Source organism: Coregonus clupeaformis, chromosome 31 (genome assembly GCF_020615455.1).
Source record: "Coregonus clupeaformis isolate EN_2021a chromosome 31, ASM2061545v1, whole genome shotgun sequence".
Taxonomy (NCBI): Eukaryota; Metazoa; Chordata; class Actinopteri; order Salmoniformes; family Salmonidae; genus Coregonus; species Coregonus clupeaformis.
Window position 1 is genome coordinate 45759484 of NC_059222.1, and position 14953 is coordinate 45774436.

Here is a 14953-nt window from a genome sequence, read left to right on the forward strand (position 1 = left end):
TCTCCTTCACCCAAATTCAGATAGCTGATGTCCTAAAAGAGCTGCTAAATCTGGACCCCTACAAATCAGCTGGGCTAGACAATCTGGACCCTTTCTTTCTAAAATTAGCCGCCGAAAATGTAGCAACCCCTATTACTAGCCTGTTCAACCTCTCTTTCATTGTGGATTTAAAATAGACATAGTTTGTTAATTGGCAAGACGTCTTGCAAATGTATTTAGAAAGCCTACATTTCAAATGATACAGTTCTACATGGTTTCTACATTGTCCAGGCATCAACATTCTATTCTCAACAGAATAATATGCTACTCTGCCTCCTCGGGCATTAAGCCTTAGCTAACCCACAAGAACACTTCAAAATATACAACATTGCTCATATACAGTATTTGGTTACCTCAGGACTGTCTCCGTGTGTTTGTGCATTTGCCTTCAGATATTTACTGGCATAATATTACTGTGAGGAGGTGTAACACTGGGTCCTCCAGCAAGTCAGAGAGCTGTTAACTGTTAGTTAAACAGACTGACAACCAGACTATGATAGGCCTACCACTGGAATAACTTAGAGACAAGTTCCACAATATATTTCCCATATACATCCGTTTCTGCTTGTCCTTGCACTGCTTAATTGATGTCCCAGCACACAGGGTGTGTTTCAATTGAAACAGGTCATTCTCCTAGTGGAGGAAAACCTGCAAAAAAAACACAATAAAGCTATTTACATAGACTGCAGAACATTAAAATAGTGTCCAATAATCTGTCCAGATGTAGAAGCACGGTGGCTAGGAAAAACTCCCTAGAAAGGCAGGAACCTAGGAAGAAACATCGAGAAGAACCAGGCTCTGAGGGGTAGCCAGTCCTCTTCTGGCTGTGCCGGGTGGAGAAGAATCAGGCTCTGAGGGGTGGCCAGTCCTCTTCTGACTGTGCCGGGTGGAGATTATAAGAGTAATAATAATAATAATAATTTCATTTCCATGTTTTTTTTTTTAACGACCCTAAAATATGCAAAAACAGGCTTCTAGTTGGTTGACACATTGTGGTTTTTGACTCAATCGTCTGAAGTTGGAGCTGAGCCAATCAGAGGACTTGGGCGAGGAGAAAAAAAATCTCTAGCTCTCCGCTCCGGCCCGCCCCCGTAGTCGTAGCACAGACAGAAGGGAAAACCCAGACACGTCACGGGCTGTAAAGCTGAAGCATTTGTTTAGAATGTTTTCTCACAACCAAATATAGTAGTGAGAGGAAGTCCAGTCGCGTTAGTGGGAGAATATGGAACTAGGTCAAACTGGGCCGACAATTTTACATTTACATTTTAGTCATTTAGCAGATGCTCTTATCCAGAGCGATTTACAGGAGCAATTAGGGTTAAGTGCCTTGCTCAAGGGCACATCGACAGATTTTTCACCTAGTCGGCTTGTCACGGTTTACTAAGCCAGAACCCAGAAGCAGACCAGGACAAGGTACTTTGAGACAAAGGTGAGTGTTTATTGAATAGACTCCCGAGTGAGGCTGAATAATCCAGGGAACAGAGCGGGTGGCGTGGATGGGTTGTTGAGGGTGCAGCGGTAGGTCCAGATATGGCTCGGCAGCCGCCGACCATCAGGCAGAGGTTGGGTGAAGGTTCCGGGTGAGAGACTGTAGACAGAACAAAACGGAGGTCAGTACACAGCAATTCAACAAGGTGCAAAACAACAAAACTAACGCTAGATGTTTCCAGGCTGATACACGGACAAACATACTGTTCATGGCTACCGATCCGGCAGGAACTGGATGTTAGGCCAGAGCCTAAGAAGGGTGATGATCAGGACCAGGTGTGCAGATTGCTGATGGGATGCAGGTGCGGAAAACAAGAGAGCTCCCCGGAGCGTTCCCGAACCCTCGGGAAACTGGAGATCACGAACAGGAAAACTAATCACCAGACAGGACCCGACTCAGACTGCCGGGATCGTTACAGTACCCCCTCCGACCGAACGCCACCGGGCGGACTCCCCGGAGCGCCAGGATGGAGGCGGTAGAAGTCACTGATGAGGTCAGCATCTAGGACCTGTCGCCGCGGAATCCAACTCCTCTCTTCAGGGCCATACCCTCCCAGTCCACGAGATACTGGAAACCCCGGCCCCGCCGTCTGGAATCCATGATGCGACGCACCGTGTAGGCAGGACCACCTCCGATCATCCGAGGAGGAGGAGGAGGAGGCGGAGGAGGCAACAGAGGACTGAGGAAGACAGGCTTGAGGCAGGAGACATGAAAGGTGGGATGGACTCTGAGCGTCCTCGGTAGTTTGAGTCGAACTGCCACTGGATTGATCACCTTCTCCACCACAAACGGACCAATGAACTTCGGTAACAACTTCCTAGACTCAGTCCGTAACGGAAGATCCCGTGTGGCCAACCAAACCCCTATCTCCGATGGTATAGGTGGGAGCGGGATCCGGCGACGATTCGCCTGGAGCTGATACCGGTCCGAAACTCTAAGGAGTGCCTTTCTGGCCCGATGCCAGGTCCGGTGGCAACGACGAATATGGAACAGAAGGCACTGAGAGCTCCTTCTCCTGAGAAGGGAACAGGGGAGGTTGGTAGCCATACAGGCACTGGAAGGGAGACATCCCAGTGGCAGATGTAGGGAGAGTATTGTGGGCATACTCAACCCAAGGCAACTGAGAGACCCAGGAGGTGGGGTTGGAAGAGACCAGACAGCGTAGCGTGGATTCCATCTTCTGGTTGGCTCTCTCCGCCTGACCATTGGATTGGGGGTGAAAACCAGATGTGAGACTGACTGTAGCTCCAAGGGCCAAACAGAAGGACTTCCAGACAGCAGAGGTAAACTGAGGGCCACGGTCGGAAACGATATCACTGGGCAAACCGTGGACCCTGAAAACCTCCCTAACCAGGATCTCGGACGTCTCCGAGGCAGAGGGAAGCTTGGCAATTGGCACAAAGTGGGCGAACTTGCTGAATCTGTCCACGATAGTCAGAACGACCGTGTTCCCCTCAGAAGCGGGCAACCCAGTGACGAAGTCCAGGGCCAGATGCGACCATGGACGCCGGGGAATAGGAAGGGGGGTGAAGTAGTCCAGAGCTGGGCCGATTGGTACTCTTATTCTGCGCACACACTGGACAGGCAGCAACAAAACCCCGAGTATCCTCGGCCATGGCAGGCCACCAAAAACGTCTGCGAAGAAACGCCATTGTCCGAGCCACGCCAGGGTGACAAGCCATCTTGCTGGCGTGGGACCATTTGAGGACAGCAGGACGAATCCGACTCAGGCACAAACAACCGACCGGGTGGACCGTTACCGGGACCGGGCTGAGTCCGAAGGGCCGCCAGCACCTCCTCCTCAATCCTCCACATAACTGCTCCCACGACGCAGTTCCGGGGGAGAATTGTCTCGGTCTTGGACCCACTCTCCTCCGTCTTGGAGAACATCCGGGACAAGGCGTCCGCCTTGCCGTTCTTAGATCCAGGTCGGAACGTCAGGGAAAACTTGAATCGTCCCGAAAACAACGCCCACCTGGCCTGGACGGGAGTTGAGACGTTTAGCCGATTGCACGTAAGCAAGATTCTTGTGGTCAGTCCAGACAATAAACGGTTGCTCCGCCCCTCCAACCAGTGGCGCCACTCCTCCAAGGCAAGTTTCACCGCGAGAAGCTCCCGGTTACCCACATCGTAATTCCTCTCCGCAGGCGAAAGGCGACGAGAGTAGTAGGCGCAGGGATGGAGTTTACTGTCCGTGGAGCATCGCTGCGACAGGATGGCGCCAACTCCCACATCAGACGCGGTCCACTTCAACGACGAACTGACGGGCCGTGTCCGGTTGAGAGAGAATCGGTGCGTTGGTGAATCGCCTCTTCAAATCCAGAAACGCTTCGATCCGCCTCCGGATTCCACTTGAAGGTCCTGATACTGGAAGTCAAGGCAGTTAACGGAGCGGCCACACGGCTGTAATCCCCGGATGAATCTGCGGTAGAAATTCGCAAACCCCAAAAATCTCTGGAGCTGCAATCTCGTACCGGGCTGGGCCCATTCCAGAACCGCTCTAACCTTCTCCTGGTCCATCCTAATCTCTCCCCTGGAGATGATGTACCCGAGAAAGGATGTCGTGTGGGCGTGAAACTCGCACTTCTCGGCCTTCACGAACAGGCGATTCTCCAACAATCGCTGCAGAACCTGCCGGACATGCTGGACGTGGTCGGAAGGTTCCTTCGAGAAGATCAGAATGTCATCCAGGTAAACAAACACAAAGAGACCGATCATATCTCTCAGGACGCCGTTCACCATACTCTGGAATACCGCTGGAGCATTGGTCAGTCCAAACGGCATCACCTGATACTCGAAGTGACCCATCGGTGTATTGAAACCCGTCAACCACTCGTTCCCCTCTCTGATCCGGGACCATGTGATACGACATGCGTAGGGTCTAGCTTGGTGAATACCGTAGCACCCTGTAAGGAGTCGAAGGCAGAACTCATCAAGGGCAGGGGATACTTGTTCTTGACCGTGATGGCATTCAACCCCCGATAATCAATACACGGTCGAAGAGAGCCATCCTTCTTACCCACAAAGAAGAATCCTGCCCCCAGGGGTGATGACGAGGGACGAACGAGACCAGCCGCTAGGGGACTCCTTGATGTAGGTCTCCAACGCCTCACGTTCAGGTCGGGAGATACTGTATAACCTTCCCTTGGGGTAGACAGCTCCCGGGAACAGGTTGATGGCACAATCATATGGTCGGTGGGGAGGGAGTGACAGAGCCTTCTGCTTACTGAAAACTTCCCCCAAATCGTGATATGTCTCGGGAACCAGGGACAAATCTGGGGGTTTAGCCTCAATCACCTGACTGGGAACCGAATGGGGGCAGGCAGTCTTGAGACAGTTAGCATGACAATCAAGGCTCCAACTCGTTACCTTGCCCGTCACCCAATCGAACGTGGGATTGTGTTCCTTCAGCCAGGGGTATCCAAGGACCAGAGGAACATGGGAAGACGGCAGAATGAAGAATGAAATCATCTCAGAATGATTCCCCGACAACCGCATCTTAACCGGTTCAGTCCTCATCGTGATACGTGCCAGACTACTGCCGTTCAGAGTGGTCGCTTCAATGGCTTCCGCAATTGCTCCTTGGAAAGCCCCAGCTGTTCCACCAACTCGGCATCAAGAAAGCTTCCATCGGCACCTGAATCGATAAAAGCGTTAATCGCTAAGCTTTGATTCCTATTCACAAGGGTAGCCGGGAAACGGGGTCTGACAGAGGTACTGAGAGGTTGAAACTGGCTCGCTAAAAGTCCTCCCAACTTTAGCGAGCCGGGCAGTTTGACGACCGCCGGAAACAAGTGGAGATGTAATGTCCCGAGCTACCACAGTAGAGGCAGCAGTTGGTCCTACGTCTATGTTGACGCTCCTCCTTGGTTAACCCGTGCCGCCCCACTTGCATGGGTTCAGAATCGGAAGAAAGGACCTCTCCACTAATCCTTTGTGGTGGAGAATGATCGACGTGTTCTGGTCCACCACCCGACCCGACTGGGAACTGAGAAGCTGATCGATTGGACGGACCCCATTGCTTCTCCCTCCTTCGCTCTCGGACTCGATTATCCACCCGAATAGACAAGGCTACCAAGCTGTCCAGGTCACTAGGCTCCGGATAGGAGATCAACTCATCCTTGAGCTGCTCCGACAGACCCTGGTAAAAGGCCGCTTGCAGAGACTCCTCGTTCCACCCACTCTCCACAGCCAACGTCTTGAACTCGATCACGAAGTCGGCCACGCTGCGAGTTCCTTGGTGAAGTGAAAACAGGCGCCTAGCTGCGTCCCTCCCTCGGACGGAATGGTCGAAGAGCTTCCTCATCTCGGCCGTGAACCCCTGGTATGAAGCCATGCAGGGGTCTTGTCGTTCCCAAACGGCTGAAGCCCACTCCAGCGCTCGACCACGCAGCAACGCAATCACAAAGGCTATCCTAGCCTTGTCTGTGGCATAAGAGTAGGGCTGTAGATCGAACACTAATCCACACTGCATAAGGAAGGAACGGCATCTTCCCAGCTCCCCCTCATATTTATCCGCGCCGGAACCTTGGGCTCACGGAAGGACACCGCTCCAGACGCGGCAGGCGAGATGGGTGAAACCGGTAGTGGATCCTCCACCGGAAACTCGCGCTGGTTCTGGACCTCCGTCAGACCGGTAGAAAGGTTCCGAACTGCCAACGCGATCTCCTGTAGCTCCGTGCTATGATGGCCCAACATCTTCTCCTGATGGGTAATGGCATGGCGAACAGAGTCCAGGTCCGCTGGGTTCATTACTGGCCGGATCGTTCTGTCACGGTTTACTAAGCCAGAACCCAGAAGCAGACCAGGACAAGGTACTTTGAGACAAAGGTGAGTGTTTATTGAATAGACTCCCGAGTGAGGCTGAATAATCCAGGGAACAGAGCGGGTGGCGTGGATGGGTTGTTGAGGGTGCAGCGGTAGGTCCAGATATGGCTCGGCAGCCGCCGACCATCAGGCAGAGGTTGGGTGAAGGTTCCGGGTGAGAGACTGTAGACAGAACAAAACGGAGGTCAGTACACAGCAATTCAACAAGGTGCAAAACAACAAAACTAACGCTAGATGTTTCCAGGCTGATACACGGACAAACATACTGTTCATGGCTAACGATCCGGCAGGGAACTGGATGTTAGGCCAGAGCCTAAGAAGGGTGATGATCAGGACCAGGTGTGCAGATTGCTGATGGGATGCAGGTGCGGAAAACAAGAGAGCTCCCCGGAGCGTTCCCGAACCCTCGGGAAACTGGAGATCACGAACAGGAAAACTAATCACCAGACAGGACCCGACTCAGACTGCCGGGATCGTTACACGGCTCAGGGATTAGAACCAGCGACCTTTCGGTTACTGCCACAACACTCTTAACCACTAAGCGACCTTCCGCCCATCGTTGAAACATCTGATAAATAAAATAAAAATCCCAAAACTATAATCTGTTATGAACACGGTGCACTAAATTAAATAGACTTGATGCTTTGCCACTTGAATTCTTGCAAGTTTATAGAAAATGAAATACAGAAATATCTAATTTACGTAAGTATTCACACCCCTGAGTCAATGCATGTTAGAATCACCTTTGGCAGTGATTACAGCTGTGAGTCTTTCTGGATAAGTCTCGGAGCTTCCCACATTTGGATTGTACAATATTTTCCCATTTATACTTAAAAAAATTATTCAGGCTCTGTCAAGTTGGTTGTTGATCATTGCTAGACAGCCATTTTTAAGTCTTCCTATAGATTTTCAAGCCGATGTTAAGACAAAACTCTGACTAGGCCACTCGGGAACATTCAATGTTGTCTTGGTAAGCATCTAGTGTATACAGTATCTAGGATTTTGCCTGTGCTTAGCTCTATTCCGTTACTTTTTATCATAAACTCCCTAGTCCTTGCCGATGACAAGCAGTATGAAAAATGTATGCACTCACTAACTGTAAGCCGCTCTGGATAAGAGCGTCTGCTAAATGACTAAAATGTAAATGTAAAATGTACATGGCCTTTAAGGCCAGATTGTTCTTCAAGATGTTCAAACGTTCATAGATGACCAGCAGAGGGCACGACAAATGCCTATTCCCCCTCAGGAGACTGAAAAGATTTGGCATGGGTCCTCAGATCCTCAAAAAGTTATACAGCTGCACCACCGAGAGCATCCTGACTGGTTGCATCACTGCCTGTATGGCAACTGCTCGGCCTCCGACCGCAAGGCACTACAGAGGGTAGTGCGTACAGCCCAGTACATCACTGGGGCCAAGCTTCCTGCCATCCAGGACCTCTATACCAGGCCGTGTCAGAAGAAGGCCCTAAAAATTGTCAAAGACTCCAGCCACCCTAGTCATAGACTGTTCTCTCTGTCTAGGTCTAGGTCCAAAAGGCTTCTTAACAGCGTCTACCCCCAAGCCATAAGTCTCCTGAACATCTAATCAAATTGCTACCCCGTCTATTTGCATTTTATTTTAATTTGAGAGTTACACTAGATATAACAGACTGACCCTAGCCCCCCGGCACATAGACTATTGCAGCATAGATACCGTAGGCTGAGACAGGGGTGGGTTGGGGGACACTGTGGCCCCATCCGATGATACCCCCGGACAGGGCCAACCAGGCAGGATATAACCCACTTTGCCAAAGCACAGCCCCCACACCACTAGAGGGATATCAACAGACCACCAACTTACTACCCTGAGACAAGGCTGAGTATAGCCCACGTGATCTCCACCACCGCACGAGCTTGAGGGGGCGCAAAAACGGACAGGAAGATCACGTCTGTGACTCAACCCACTCAAGTGACGCACCCCTCCTAGGGACGGTAAGCCAGTGACTCAGCCCCCGTAATAGGGTCAGGGGCAGAGAATCCAATTGGAGAGAGGGGAGCCGGCCAGGCAGAGACAGCAAGGGCGGTTCGTCGCTCCGGTGCCTTGCCGTTCACCTTCGCACCCCTGGGCCAGACTACACTCAATCATAGGACCTACTGAAGGGATGAGTCTTCAGTAAAGACTTAAAGGTGGAGAACGAGTCTGCGTCTCTCACATGGAAAGGCAGACCATTCCATAACAATGGAGCTCCACAGCCTCCAGCTGTTTGCTTGGAAATCCTAGGGACAATAAGGAGGCCTGCGTCTTGTGAATGTAGCGCACGTGTAGGTATGTTGGGCAGGACCAAATCGGAGAGATGGGTACGAGCAAGCCCATGTAATGCTTTGTAGGTTAGCAGTAAAACCTTGAAATCAGCCCTACCCTTAACAGGAAGCCAGAGTAGAGAGGCTAGCACTGGAGTAATACGATCACATTTTGGGGTTCTAGTCAAGATTCTAGCAGCCGTGTTTAGCACTAACTCAAGTTTATTTACTGTTGGCTGGGCTGTAGAGTGTGCTGCTCTGTAATGTGTCTTGGACTGAATACTGGACTCAGTGTTCTTCTGCAGGTCTTTTATATCTGAGTCAAAGCTAGAATCCTTTATTAAAACCATAACAAAGCCGTTACCCTGCCTCTGTTTTGGTAAAAGCTGAGGGATAGGCCTGGAAAAATGTCACCACTCAAAGTCATAGACAGAGATATCAAAATAGTAGTAAAAATGTACATTGTCTACTAACATTGGAGTAGAACAACAGTTGCGACAGTTGAACTAAGCTCACGATGCATTTATAAGTTATATTCTTTGAGAATCAATGGGTATAACATTAAGTTATAAGTCCAAAAATGAATGTAGCAACTAAGGATTTTAGATTTTAAGTGTATTAATTAAGTAATTGGATGAATCCCAGAAATCTATGATGTAACTACAAATCATGTCCACAAGGTAGAGTCAGTGTCAGGGGTGCTGAAGGTGGGTGTGGTGCAGGAATCAAGCGCAGGACGCAGAAGCTAAGTCCAAAAGACTTTAGTGAATATTCACGTAGTAAGCGAGCACAATAAGCCCGGAGGCGAAATAAAGCGCACACAGGCGTCAAACAAAAGGCGCACTAACATGTGCGAAAACCGCTCCAAACAACGGAGGGAAGTACGTAGCTCAGAACACCAAAACAGAAGAGCAATCACACACAACACCATACACACACAACGAGAACTAAAATAGGACACTAATGAGGACTAACTAGACACAGGTGTACAACATCAAGACAAAACCAAACGAACATGAAACATAGATCGGTGGCAGCTAGTACTCGGGGGACGACGACCGCCGAAACCTGCCCGAACAAGGAGGAGGAGCAGCCTCGGCCGAAACCGTGACAGTACCCCCCTTGACGCGCGGCTCCAGCCGTGCGCCGACCCGGCCTCGGGGACGACCAGGAGGGCGCGGAGCAGGGCGCGCGGGATGGTCCCGGTGGAACTCAGACAGGAGAGATGGGTCTAGGATGTCCCTCTGCGGCACCCAGCACCGCTCCTCCGGGCCGTACCCCTCCCACTCCACGAGATACTGGAGACCCCCATCCGGCGTCTTGAGTCCAAGATGGACCGAACGGTGTACGCCGGAGCCCCCTCGATGTCCAGTGGGGGGCGGAGGGAGTCTCTCCTATCTCACCTTCCTGGAGTGGACCAGCTACCACCGGCCTGAGAAGAGACACATGGAACGAGGGGTTAATATTCTTATATTCAACAGGCAGATGTAACCTATAACACACCTCGTTCAATCTTCTCAGGATTTTAAAGGGCCCTCACAAACCGCCGACCCAGCTTCCGGCAGGGCAGGCGGAGGGGTAGGTTTCTGGTAGAGAGCCAGACTCGATCTCCGGGTGCGTACACTGGCCCCTCACTGCGGTGGAGATCGGCGCTCGCCTTGTGACGACGGATGGCCCGCTGCAGGTGGACGTTTGCAGCGTTCCACGTCTCCTCCGAGCGCCTCATCCAATCATCCACCGCAGGGGCCTCGATCTGGCTCTGCTGCCAAGGTGCCAGAACCGGCTGGTAACCTAACACACATTGGAAGGGGGTTAGGTTGGTAGAGGAGTGGCGGAGAGAGTTCTGGGCCATCTCGGCCCAGGGAATGTACCGAGCCCACTCCTCAGGCCGGTCCTGGCAATACGACCTCAGAAACCTACCCACATCCTGGTTGACTCGTTCTACCTGCCCGTTACTCTCCGGGTGGTACCCTGAGGTAAGGCTCACCGAGACCCCCAAACGCTCCATGAACGCTCTCGTGATATGGTTTCTGTTGCCCAATGTCTAGTTCCCCCAATGAGACCTTTGATCTTCCTGTTGCCCAGTGTCTAGTTCCCCCAATGTGACCTTTGATCTATAAAGTCAGCAGGAAGTATATGAGAGACTGCATCCCAAATGGCACCATATTCTCTACGCAGTGCACTACTTCAGAACAAAGACCCATACGGTTCTGGTCAGAATAGAGTGCCATTTGGAACGCATGCAGAGTGTGCAAACCAGCATATCACCCTCCTCTACCTATCAACATGATGACAACCACTGAACTGTCAATCAGATGAGCAAAGATAGGGAGGTTTTGACATATTTGACAGGTGTAAAAAAGCCCAGCTAACAATGTATAATGCTTAATACAGGTTTATTGAAGGATCGCAGTTAAACAGGTGAGCCATACAACATTTCCACCATGAATTCACATCGTAACGTCATTAACGTCAGTAACGTCATTAATATTGATGTATCAATCCGGACAGAAAAAACATTCACATTTATTGTGAAGCTATGGGTGGTACATTCAGAAGCTATGGATGGTACATTCAGAAGCTATGGATGGTACATTCAGAAGCTATGGATGGTACATTCAGAAGCTATGGATGGTACATTCAGAAGCTATGGATGGTACATTCAGAAGCTATGGATGGTACATTCAGAAGCTATGGATGGTACATTCAGAAGCTATGGATGGTACATTCAGAAGCTATGGATGGTACAATGGATGGTACAATGATGGATATATTGTGGATTGTAGATCTGCATCCGTTGGGAATAATGACAGGTGATGTCAGGTGACCTGTGACTTACGCAGTGGTCCAATCAATATGGAGACGAGAGGATCCTCAATACCTGATAACTACTCACACACACACACACACACACACACACACACACACACACACACACACACACATACAGTATATATATTACTGTGATTTATTATAATACAATAATACTAATTTGTAGAATTGCTTGTTTCCAATTGGTTGTTGTATCACTGGAGGCAGGAATAAAGAACCCAGATCGTGGATGCAGTTCTAATGTCCAGGATGTGCTCTATTTACCCTCCCTCCTAACTTTATGACATTACTTTACTTTCAGATGTCCAGGTCACACACATTTTCAGAATTCAAATGCATGGAACGTATTACTCTCCATTCCTTCCTCCCTCCCCCCCTCTCCCTCACCCTCACCCTCACCCTCACCCTCTCCCTCATCCCTCCCTCCATCTCTCCCTCACCCACTCTCTCTCTCTCTCTCTCCCTCCATCCATCCCTCCCTCCCTCCCTCACCCTCTCTCTCCCTTCTTCCCTCCATCCCTCCCTCCTTAACCCTCTCTCTCTCTCTCCCTCCATCCCTCCCTCACCCTCTCTCTCTCTCCCTCCCTCCCTCACCCTCTCTCTCTCTCTCCCTCCTTCCCTCCCTCCCTCACCCTCTCTCTCCCTCCCTCCCTCCCTCACCCTCTCTCTCCCTCCCTCCCTCCCTCCCTCCCTCCCTCCCTCACCCTCTCCCTCCTTCCCTCGCTCTCTGCACAGACACGTACTGCATGTCAGAACTTACAACACACACACACACACACACACACACACACACACACACACACACACACATACACACACACACAAAGACATCTCACCCCTAAAGAAAGACTAGGACTTACAGCTGCTTATTAACAATAGCGATGGTGCCACCATCCAAAACGCACAGTACGTCTGAGACACCAGATCAGCCGCTGGTTGATACGTCTGAGACGCCTGAGACGCCAGATCAGCCGCTGGTTGATACTTCTGAGACGCCTGAGACGCCAGATCAGCCACTGGTTGATACGTCTGAGATTCCAGATAATCCTGTTATATCTATGACGCCATCCCCAAAAGAGATTTTGCAACTTCTCTGCATCGGGTGTCCCCTGAATCTCCTGCTGTAATCCTACTGCAGCTGCCTCTGTACAAATTAGATATTAATATCAACATCAGCTGCCACTGTACATATGAGATATTAATATAAATATCAGCTGCCACTGTACATATGAGATATTAATATCAATATCAGCTGTCACTGTACATATGATATATTAATATCAATATCAGCTGCACTGTACATATGATATATTAATATCAATATCAGCTGCCACTGTACCTATGATATATTAATATCAATATCAGTTGCCACTGTACATATGAGATATTAATATCAATATCAGCTGCCACTGTACATATGATATATTAATATCAATATCAGTTGCCACCGTACATATGAGATATTAATATCAATATCAGCTGCCACTGTACATATGATATATTAATATCAATAACAGTTGCCACTGTACATATGATATATTAATATCAATATCAGTTGCCACTGTACATATGGGACATTAATATCAATATCACAATGTATGAGACATCATTATCTGGGAGTATGCCAGGACATGTACACACTAGTTCCAGCTAGGTGTTGACTCCTCAGCCAGCTACATTATTATCATTACTCCCAGTAGTAAAGTCATTATCAATGTACTACTTTGTAGAGAGATTAACTTACCTTCATTTTGAGCCTCTAATTCTTCTTGAGGCACAGAGTCTTTTCAGAGAAAGATTAAAATAAAGTTATTTAAAATGAACCAACAGTTCTATTACCATTATAATTATAATTATTATTAATAGTGGTATATTATTCATTAATTATTTTAGTGATGGATGGATAGATGGAAATCCAAGAGAAACATACACTCTTACCCTGTTTTTCAGCAATAGGATCAACCTCTGCAAAATCCAGTTCTCTGAGCCCACTGGCAGTTACATCTGTCAGAGAGGACATACAGTAAAATGTATTGAACTGTATTGAAAGGATGCATCTTCTACATACTCAAAAACACCTTTCTCTTTGTCTTTAAAACACACACACACAGCTTTGCTTTCGTGAACTTTCAGGACTTTTTGGGGAGAACACATTTATTCCCATTCAAAATCCAATTTTTCCTAACCCCTAACCCTAAACCAAACCCTAACCCTTACCCTGACTTTAACCCTAACCTTAATCTTAACCCCAACCCTAACCTTAACCCCAAGCCCTAAACATAACACTTAAACCTAAATTAGCATTTAAACAAATTCAGCACATTAAAAAAAGTCCTGACTTTTCAAAATGTTTTTTCCGGTTCTCCTACCTTGTCAGGACATTCTAGTGACTTGTCAGGACATTCCTAGTGACTTGTCAGGACATTCTAGTGACTTGTCAGGACATTCTAGTGACTTGTCAGGACATTCTAGTGACTTGTCAGGACATTCTAGTGACTTGTCAGGACATTGTGGTTCTGATAAGGCAGGAAAAATGTACACACACAAAAACAAACAAACACAAAGACACACACACTAGACATACCTTCCTTAGCGTTAACCTGGTTGAGCTGGTTTGTCAACAGGAAACCCAGCAGAGTGACCAGCACTAACACACCATGGCTCCTCATCCTTTCCTACACAGAAAACACCCCCATCCAGGTTGGACAATAAGTCAATCAACCAACCAACCAATCAATCAATCAATTGATCAAATTCATTTCTAAAGCCTTTTTACATCAGCAGTTGTCACAAAGTCCTTTTACAGTCACCCGGCCGGCCTAGACTCCAAAGAGCAAGCAAAGCAGAAGCAGACACACATTGTCTAGAAAACCCTTCCTCCAAGGACGTCAGTGAGGGATAAAGTTCAACTAACCTGGAGATTCTGGAGTTGGTAGAAGCAGTCTGCTATGTGGTCCAGAGACAGAGTTGCCTCTCTGCTGTTTTTCAGACGTCTTTTATCATACCTTTTCCAGGTAATTGCCACACCCCAACACCCTAAGCATTTCCCTAAGAACACATGTTTTTGGCTAATCTTGGTACAAAATTGTTTTATGCAAATTGATTCTTAAGAAATCTTTCTATCCATGCCATCTCGCTCCAGGTCATCAAATAAGTCAACACTCAATGCACACAGTCACTCACTATACTCCTAGAAAACATTTTCTGGATACAACCATAAAGGGTTTTATTGCTTGCTGAATATATGACACCCCTAAAAGGTCTATATAGAACCATTCCAACAACTTTAACAATGTATTTGAAAGACAGCAAGTGATTATTGGGTAAATGTATTGATGTTTTTCAATAAACATTTGCAGTTGAAATATAGCTTACATGTTGTCAATCATTATTTGATTGCCTGTTAGGTTGAATTGTGTTTCGGAGGGTTAGGTACTGTCTGTGGCAGTAAATATACTAGTTTCAACTGACAATGGATAAATAAAG

General features: G+C 48.5%; 1 protein-coding gene across 3 annotated transcripts in view; it reads right to left on the minus strand.

The window, feature by feature from the left end:
- Positions 1–448: 448 nt before the first annotated feature.
- Positions 449–14953, minus strand: part of fbxl15 (F-box and leucine-rich repeat protein 15) — a 45921-nt gene continuing 31416 nt past the window's right edge. For all 3 annotated transcript variants that reach the window (XR_006657697.1, XR_006657695.1, XM_045209904.1), the window contains one exon: positions 449–687. The gene's annotated coding sequence lies outside the window, so the exon portion shown is untranslated. The remainder of the gene's footprint in view (positions 688–14953) is intronic.